Source organism: Myotis myotis, unplaced genomic scaffold, assembly GCF_014108235.1.
Source record: "Myotis myotis isolate mMyoMyo1 unplaced genomic scaffold, mMyoMyo1.p scaffold_m19_p_11, whole genome shotgun sequence".
In the NCBI taxonomy this organism is placed as follows: domain Eukaryota; kingdom Metazoa; phylum Chordata; class Mammalia; order Chiroptera; family Vespertilionidae; genus Myotis; species Myotis myotis.
Window position 1 is genome coordinate 33,975,544 of NW_023416315.1, and position 8,555 is coordinate 33,984,098.

The following is an 8,555-nucleotide window of genomic DNA, read 5'->3' on the forward strand; positions in this document are numbered from 1 at the left end:
AACCACTGACCAACACCATACAAGGCCACATATACTCTTTCTTAAAACTTATTCGCTTAGCAAGCACCCAGATCTTGGTTTCTAAAGACTATTCTCCAATAAAAGGAACCAAGGCTCCTTTAAGAAATGAATTATTTTAGAGATGGGAGAGAGAAAATACCAGATGAGTCTGGAATAATTTATAAGGGCAGAAAATAAGGAAGTGAAAATGGGAGGAGAGAAAGGAGGGAGGAGAGGAGGAAGGGAGGAGAAGGGGGAGGGAGGGAGGGAGGGAGGGAGGGAGGGAGGGAGGGAGGGAGGGAGGGAGGGAAGACAGGAGCATGCCAAAAAGACAACCTGAAAGAGTGAATAGGCCAAAGCTGAAAGAAATTCCCAGGCTTTGCATATTCCTAGAGGGGCCTTTTCTAATTCATATGCCCTGAGAGGGAGCCTTTTAAAAATGTATATAGGCACCTTATAGACTAACATTGTCTTTCATTCCAAAAGCAGGTTAACAGATTAAGTGATCTGGCTAACATTTGGTTAACACTGAAAATCCAAAAGTATTTTTCAGACCTTGGACAGTGGGTGGACGTGGGCAAGGGAAGAAGGGAGGCTGGGGTGGATGATGGTTGGGAGTGATGGAGGAGCAAGGGGAGGAGCGGGGTGGCCCGTGTACTAACAAAATGCTGAGTTGACATACCTCTTCATGAGCATGGGTTCACTCATATCGTATCAGTTCTGTTTTACCACTTGGCTGAGCTTTTCAATGGGTGCAGGGAAGTTTTGAAAGGCTCACACATACTGATTGACATTATCATTCTCTCTATACCAAGGCTTCCTAACTGAGTTGTCGAATTGTACCCCAGGTTTAGAGAGTACGCAACTATGTACATTATTCTTTGTGGGGAAGTTCAGAACAATAATCAAATTCTCAAAAGGATTCAAGACCCAAAACAGGTTAAAAACCAGAGTAGAGCCCAGCTGCCATTGGTTGAGCATCCATCTATGAACCAGGAGATCACGGTTCGATTCCTGGTCAGGGCACATGCACGGGTTGTGGGCTCGATCCCCAGTGTGGGGCGTGCAGGAGGCAGCCGATCAATGATTCTCTCTCATCATTGACGTTTCTATTTCTCTTTCCCTCTCCCTTCCTCTCTAGAATCAATAAAACAAGGAACCCATCTTCTCCTCTCTCCGAGTCTCTGTGGTCCAGGCACATGTTCTATCTGTCCCCACGTCTGCCTATATCCCAGCATTTTGCCCACCAGTTTTAGCATAAGCCAGTGGATCTTATCTGCAGCAATTATTACTGTGGCTTCTTGGCTTCGCTCACAGCCCAGTAACTATAGAGAGGAAACTTGTCCTCCATTCATTTATTCATTCAATCATTTGTTTATATCACTAAAGATTCATGCATATTTATTAACCAACTATAAACTCTTGCCTGATTCCGCTGCAACCTTCTGAGTAGCCTTAGGACTCTCACAACTGTCCACTGAGGGGACAGAAGGGAGGCCGACGCCATCACACATTTTCTTCCATTTCTGAATAAACGTTATTTTCAGTTTTCAGTGAAACATTTTTAAAAACTTCCAATCAAGACTGCGAGAAGAATGAAGACGGCTCAGACATGCAAATATTTCTTCGTGATGCTAGTGATTTGCCGGGGTCCAACCCCAGCGGGTCCAGGGGTTCCCAAAGGCGTAGACGGAGTCGGCGAAGAAGGAAGGACACAGAGACAGTGTTCAGTTGATCAGCAGCCTAGCCAGGATCTCCAGCCAGGATCTCCAGCCAAGTTCTGGTCTGGATCTCCAGAGAGGTTCTGCCGTTTATTGTCTTGTTACATCCGTATTTATACCAGTTGATTTTAATCCTGTCAATTTCTATTACAAAGGTTAGGGCGTTTCTTATCTCCATTCCAGGGAGTAAAGATTATGTAGCTTAAGCATGATTGTTTGTAGTTAAAGTGATTAACTACCCACCTGGCACTTAGTTAAGGAGTTTCATCCCCTCCCTAACTTCAGGGAAAAATCCCTACCTGGGGAAACAACCTTTCTCGGAGAGGTGACCTTGGTTAAAACACACAGCGCTAAGGGGAGCAAACATATTAAGAACAGTATGCTATATACGCCAGGTCCCTTGAAACATATGCTGTGCAGATGTTTCTATCCTGCAGCGACTGTGTCAAGCAGCAAGGATGGACCGGCTTCCGGCAGTGATTCTGACTCAGGCGTAGGTTTGACAGGAGCCAAATGGATGTGCCCTTCACAAGCACGCCTGGAACTGCTGATACAGGTGATTCCTGGGCCACGCTTGTGGGAAGGCTGCTGTGTGTTTATTGAACTGCAGGCAGCAGACCATATCCTGCCCACCGATCTTACAGGGATCATGATGTCCAAGGGCATACAAGTATCATTAAGAGTTTTCATCAGGGAGCATGTTCTCCTGTGATCACACACAGGGCTCTCTAAGTCCCTGCCAGGAGGCAGAGAAGGGAACACAGGCACGACCCAGAGACACCGCAGAAACAAACGAGCTTAGTAGGTCGGCAATAACGTGTAGGAGAACCCCCCACAATGGGACACGTGTTTAATTTTCTCCGAGAAAAGGTGGTAGTAGTCAGCAAGAAAAATAATCAGATAATCGTAGGGGCTTTTATTCGTTTTCTTGGAAACACTGAGGAGCTGGGCCATGGTGGGTGGGCCTGGGGGATGAAGATGCTAGAGAAAAGAAGCTCCGGGGGATGCTGACCGGGCGAACAAGGAGGACGCTCGTGAGCTGACCCAGAGTCAGCACTACGAGCGCTACCGGCACTGCAAGTTGGAGAGATGGGCTTCCAGGACGGCCGTGGGATATCAATATCCAGTCCTTCCGCCTGTAGGAGACATAGAGGCCAAGAGAACGAAGTTTCTGGGGAAGCTGCAGAGGAAGGAGGAAGAGGTGAGGCAGCTGTTCGTCAACAAAGAGAAGGAGACAGAGCTGGAGCTGGAGGAGAAGGAAAGGGAGGTCCACGAGGAGTCTTCAAACCTGGAGCCCGTCCACCAGGAGGAGATGCAGGAGGTGGAGGAAAAGCGCCAGGAGCTGGAGGAGGAGGCTGCCGCCTTCAGCCCTAAGGCCCAGCGGGGCCCTGCAGGCTCAGGTTGCATGCCATGTTGCAGGAGCTCCTGAGGAAGGACACGGACAAGGAGAAATCTGGACCCTCAGCCTGGGTGCCCCAAACTGAAGCGAATTCTCTGCTTTGCTCCTGACAAAGACCAAAGTGACAGCCCTTTTCCAGGGTCCATCTTGCTGTCTTTTCCTTCTGTTTGACTTGGCCATTATGGACCTTTTTTTAAGGTATCTGTTTTTCTTCCATTTTACTTTTACTTTTCAGTTAACACACACACACAGACTCAGATGTCAAGAGAGGACTTGAGACTTTCATGTGTTAAGCTGCTTGAGTTACACCTTGCGCCCCTTCTCCCATAACATGGTGTGAGGACGGACTGGGAGCCAGTACAGACTAGTGTTTATAGCCTGGCTCTGTCCCCGCCCGCACCCAAGGCTGCCCTGGGCCTGGTGGGCCACCCCTCTCTATGCACACACGACAAAGCCACGAACGCTGGAATCCAAACCTGACAAGTTCATTTTTTTTTCAGAACCAGTGCCTGGTCTTCCATTTACAGTCTCACTATGGCTTAATGGAGCAGTTATATGTGTCTGGATATTTGAACAAAACTTTTTTTCTAGCACTCGGTGTATGTGCATTTAGAATTTCTGATAAATTATGAAAATTTAATGTGTTTATAACAGAACCATTAGTGCACATTTAGGGGGTGGGTAGGGTACCAAATTCTGGAAAATGTGCGTGTTGAACTGTTTAATTTTTAAAAAAACAGATATGTGAGGCTTTTTTTGCATATTTTCTGAAGATTCTGGCTCCAGGCTGTGCCAACATAGTATAAGGCTATTGAATCACACACCAGCTTCCTGATTACACCCAGTCCCCAATCACGTGAGCAACACTTCAGGAGATGCGCAGTGAGAAAGTGAAGTGATAACATGGGGGGTTCTGTTAGTAACATAAGCTAATTGATCTTCTCTGGCTGGGAAAAACACATTCTGCTCTCAGTGGAAAAGATTTCATTTGTCTTCAGAAATACATCCTGCAACTAAGTGGGAAGGTCCGTCACAGCTTGTAAAGATGATGCACCATCTGTAACAAGAAACCGCTACAACTTACCCATAACAGAGCAAAGGGAAGGCACGCCCACTGAGGGCTGCAGGCTGTCTTTGGCTCCACACATACAAAAAAAGAAGAACCCAGAGGAATGCTTGTGTTTCCAGACTAAAATATAATAAAAATCCCACTACCGGGAACTTTTCAAAGGTAGTTCTTTGCCATCAGCCAAGAGGATTCCTCTCCGTGGGTGAAGTACACTCCTGTTGGCATTCATACCTCACAGGGGTAAATGTTGTGTCTTTTCTCTGTGTGACTCTGAGAACTTGGGTGCACTGCCTTATGGGAAAAAATGGGAAGACACCAACAGACCACTGGAGAGCTTTCTCTGCCAGTCCTTCGTTGCCCTCTAGAAGGGAGAAGGGTAAGTTCTCATAGAGCCCGTGGAGAATCCTTACAAATACGGTAAGAAAGTAACGCAGAGGCTGGCGACGTGGATAAAAATGTGAACAAACTGGAACTATTACAGACCTCTATATAATGTGTCCACACATGAACTATTACTTCAATTATTGGGGAAAAAAAAGTGCAGTCCAAACGTAAGTGCACAGCCATGCATTCTCCAGCACCTTGCAAGTTGCTGTCTAAAGATAGCATTCATGGGTTCAATCTTGAGAAATTCTTTTTTATTTTACCCATGTTATCAACCATCTAATTATACAATGTTTCAGCTTAAAGGAAAAAAAAAGATTTCAAAAGAAAAGGGAGAGATTTGCAAAGTGCCACAGACTGGAAAGAGGTTAGCAGACTAAGGAACAATTGTTAGAAATTGTTAATATTTTGCTAGCTCTGTACACAATAGAAAAAGAACTGTGGAAGGCTGCCAAGGTCATAAAATAAATTACAGACTTTTTGTCTGTAAGACATTACCTGCCCAGGCAAAGGCATGACAGAGATTACTACAGAGTAGTGTGGATGTGTGTTCAGACTCACTGCTCACAGACAGACAAGTCCAGGGGTGAAATATGTATGTCACACATATTGTGGTTGTGTGGTGTTTTTACTGTTGAAGAAATTCAGCTTGAGTGAATTTAGTGCTATTAAGGTAGGAAGTATGTTTCTACATCTAGTAAGAAAGAGAGAGATGAAATATGTGAAGAGCAGTCTAGTCCTATGACAGGACCATTTGGCTGCAGAGGCAATACGCCTATATCGGAAACAAAATAGATTGTTTCTGGTGCAGAACCTTAAAGGAATCTATGGATGTTCATTCTGAGCCCATTGTTTCTTTACCAGAGGTGGACTGGTGACAGTTTAATTGCAATCTCTTTTCGTTCCCATTCATTGCATTGGTATTGTCTCTGACCTTCATCTTTCAAGTCCTAAGGTTGTTTAAAATCCGCCTTCATGGTTATCTCACTTGGGGGCATGTGGATAAGTGATGAAGTAGGGTGGGAGGGGTGCAGGGGAAAACAACAAGTAGCAAAGCCTAGAAACTGCCTCATAGAGACGTCATCTTTGACAGGGGCCCAAGTCCAGAGCTTCTCCTCGCCCTGTCTTCCCTTGTACATCACAGTGGCACCCTGAGCCGGGCCCTGAGCCTCCGCCCAATGCCAGACAGAGCGGAGATGAGTGTGGGCGACAATGAGCAGGAGAGCTGTGCTTGACACCAGGCCGGCAAAAGACAGAGTAAGGGAACTGACATTGTTTACACCTGCAAATGAGCACCCAGCAAAGACACAAGAAGGAAAGGTCCCTGAGCTGAATGCATGACTGACAGGGCCCCAGAAGGGAAAAGCCCCCCCCCACCCCCACCCCTCCCGAGAGGTGTCTATTGATCCTGGCCAGCAGCCGGGAAGAGCTGGGAAAGTAGAGGTGGCCTGCACAGCCCCCATCCCCCAAAGAGCTCCAGCAGAGGCAGGGCTCAGACCCCCAATCAGCCCCCAGGGGCCAGCCCTCCGAGACATCAGCCTGATACGTGGGCCCCAGAGTCCCTGACTGAACCTTGCTGAGGCCCACTGCATGTGGACTAGTGTCCTGACAGGACTATGAGGAACTGAGGGGCCCGGGTGTGCTCCCCACTCCCAGAAAAGCACAGCAGGCCCCACACTTCAAGGCCCAGGGTAGAAGATAGAGGACACTCACTAATGAGGAAAACAGAAATGACTCACTGGCCTGTTGGAGGCTAGTTTAACTTAGATTATGAAAGGGATGGCACCCGAGATCTGCGGCCCTCCTTGAAGGCGAATATCTGAGAAGCATATTCAGGCGGAATGGACGTGCGCCCAGCGCAGCGCTCATGCATCAGACAGAAGACTGTGCATCCTCCACACCACGTTCCAGTGCTGTGCACGCTCTCCCATGTGGTTAAGTCTCTCACTTTGCATACATGGGGGAGTGTCATGTCACACGCGCCTCCCACCCTTCCCTTTGTGTGCCTACTCTGGATAGACATCAAAGCCAACGTGATTATCCACAGCCTGACAGTTCGATGACGACAAAGGAAACAATTCCTACATGCTGCAAAGACTTAAAAACAACTCAGCCAGCAAAATATACATTTTCAAATGACATTCCAGGAAAAAAAAATTTTTAAACATATTATGAGATTATTAGGACTAGTGTGTGTGAAATGAAGGCTGTGTTTTTCAAGTCCTTTACAAACCCTCTTCCTCTACTACCCTGAGTCAATTACATGAAACTGGCCTTAATTCTTTCAAATGCCACTGCTCTAATGAAGGCTTCTACTGAAGACCTGCATGGCTTGTTAAGAAGTGTCACCAAAAAATATCATGGCGTGATCTCTGATATTTTCTAAAGTAAAAGAGCAATTAGAATGTGACTCTGGTTGGAGTTGAGTTGGATCCAATCCAATTAGCTTATAACTTAATAGCTCATTGTGTTTTAGCAGTAGGTGATGTTTAATTAGTTTATTGCTTCCCATCTTAGTTCAGAATTTCACATTCTGAGGAGTTAGAGTTTTAAAGGAGTAGATGAACATTCATCCAAAAAAGTGTGTGCGCTCCAACTTCCCTCAGAACACTGGAGTAACATTCAGTTTTCCAGGTGTAACAAAATTACAATTCTCTGACTCCAGAATTTATAGTGTTTCTGGTAAGACTCACAGACAAGCAGCCTGGAGTACACCAGGCCTGCAGAGAGTTGGGTTTTGTTTTTCTCTTCTCTTCTTTTCTCTTCTTTACTTTTCTTTTTCTTTCCTTTCACTTCATTTTCTGTCTTCCTTTATCTCCCTCCCTTCCTTCCTCCCTCCCTCTCTTCCTTCCTTCCTTCCTTCTTTCCTTCCTTCTTTCCTCCCTTCCTTCCTTCCTTCCTTCCTTCCTTCCTTCCTTCCTTCCTTCCTTCCTCCCTTCCTTTCTTTTCTTTCTTCCTTTGCCAGAACAATGTATACTTTGTTGACTAGTTAGTATCACACCAAGTAAATTCACATGGATCTCACATTCGGAAGGGCAGAAGGACTGCCCCTTTGGATGGACTAGCAGGTCTCCCATTCTTCTCCATCTGTACGAGACCTGAGCCATTTACTTCCTTTACCTGCCTGGCCCCTGTACGCAGGCACACACATCTGCCACTCTGCATCCTCTACCGTGCCATACAGCGTTCGTCTGACCTTCAGGCTCTATCTTTTCCACATTGTGTGGTGGATATTCTGTAACTGGGTTCTGCAATGACCTTGCCCTCTTTTCTCACCAAGTGCACTGGGAATATGACCATTTCGCCAAATATTAGGATATAAAGCAGTGGTTCTCAACCTTCCTAATGCCGCGACCCTTTAATATAGTTCCTCATGTTGTGGTGACCCCCAACCATAAAATTGTTTTCGTTGCTACTTCATAACTGTAATTTTGCTACTGTTATGAACCGTAATGTAAATATCTGATATGCAGGATGTATTTTCATTGTTACAAATTGAACATAATTAAAGCATAGTGATTAATCACAAAAACAATATGTAAATATATATGTGTTTTCCAATGGTCTTAGGTGACCCCTGTGAAAGGTTCGTTCGACTCCCAAAGGGGTCGCTTTCCACAGGTTGAGAACCGCTGATATAAAGGGAACTGAGACCAAGTTCAACAAATATTTGGATATAAAGTAAATTAAGACCAACATCAGCAAATGCTCTGGTGCCAACAGACATCAAGATGGCTAAGTATTGCCTATGATTTGGCATCAAGATTTAAGGGTAGAAGGTGTTATGAAAGTAAAAGTGGGGGGCGGGGCGGGAAAGGTGGCATCCAGGGAAGACAGGGGGAAATGAGTGAGTGAGAAGGAGAAAGAGGAGACATGAGGAGGGAAAGACACTCTGTCCTTCTGATAGAGAGCCACCCCCAGTGCCACCCACAGCCCTCTCAGCGGCAGCTCAGCGACACCAGTCATCTACCCAGGATTCCAG